Raw genomic sequence first — 1,602 nt, forward strand, 5'->3', positions numbered from 1 at the left:
GCAAGCTTTTGGAACATGTATTGTGTTCAATCATTATGAATCACCTTGAGGAAAACGGTCTATTGACACACAGTCAACACGAATTTAGAAAACAACGTTCTTACGAAACACAACTAGCTCTTTACTCGCATGAAGTGTTGAGTGCTATTGACTAGGGATCTCAAATAAATTCCGTATTTCTTGATTCCCGGAAGGCTTTTGACACTGAACCACACAAGCATCTTGTAGTGAAATTGCAGGCTTACGGAGTATCGTCTCACCCACGCGTCAGACTTTAACTGGTTTCTAAAGTAGTTTTCCCAGTGCATCTGTGCTGACCAAGTAATTCTCAGTATTGTGCCTTAAGCTTTCTTTCTGTGTTGTGTCAGTCAGGCTTTTTTTGGAGGCTGCAGTGGGAGACCTTTGATAGTCCATTATAGTTAGTCTTGCACATCGTCTGTCGTTACTCAGCTCAGGTGATGAAGACAGCTCCTTTCGTGGAGTGCTGGCAATTTTGAGTATACAACCATGTTGCATGTTATTTCTTGAAGAACCTGAGGTCTTTATTGAGACCACTAGATATTTGCTTGACATGGAATACTATTTAGTGTAGTTTGTTCAAATTTTTTTTCTAACATTAAAATTTTCTGCAAGATGTGTGTTTTGATGGATATTGTTTTCATTATTAATTGATAATGTAATTCTATAGTGATCATTATTGGTCAATAGGCTACATGGTGGACTGCTCACTCAGAAACTTAATTTTAACCCTCCTATTTGCTACCTTGAGTAACTGTGTCTGCTGTATGAGGTATGTTTTGCGTTGACCAAATGGTTTACCACTACTAGCTACATTTCTTGAAATGTCAAAATTGCTGTGGGAATGGGAGTTCAGGATTGAATTTTGTTTATCTATGGACTCACCTCTTATGTGTACTGTACCTGTAAAATTTCCCTTCTTTTTGTGTACATCTAATTTAACATGTCACATTATTCTTTGATATCTGTTAGGATATTGTTTGCCAATGTGAATAGTCTATCTGCCACCTTAGTTGTGGGGAATAGGACTGATTGTCTCTTTTCATGCCTGCCTCTGGTTGTGTATCAGAGGGTGATGTGCACAAGACTTCTGTTCTTTAGTTTATCAAGTTTAAGCCAATACGTTTATAAATATGAATCAGGTTCACTATTTAACCCTTGTTCATTTCACTGGAATGAATATCCAAGTGCTCATTTGTAGATTGTCTGTTTCTGTTTGTTGAGTATGTTAAATAATTAAATTACATGCAGCTTGTGTACTATTACTGATAGCTATTCCACTCTTTAAACTTCAACAATTTAATATACACAGGGTATCAAAAAGAATCATCTGATGTGGCACATCTGTATTTCTGAAACTAATAAACATATACAATGGATTTTGTTTTTTGATGAATGGGAAATGCAAAGGTTTTTCTTCATATCTTTTTTTAGGTGTTCAATATGCCTCCCTTGAGATGCATGGCATATGTCAATGCAGTTCTCAAATTGTTCCCACACTGTAGCGAGCATGTCTCGAGTTGCAGCTTCCACAGCTTTTGTTATGCAATGTCTCAGTTCACTCATTATTGTTGGTACTGGAGG

This window comes from Schistocerca serialis, chromosome 7, assembly GCF_023864345.2.
Source record: "Schistocerca serialis cubense isolate TAMUIC-IGC-003099 chromosome 7, iqSchSeri2.2, whole genome shotgun sequence".
In the NCBI taxonomy this organism is placed as follows: domain Eukaryota; kingdom Metazoa; phylum Arthropoda; class Insecta; order Orthoptera; family Acrididae; genus Schistocerca; species Schistocerca serialis.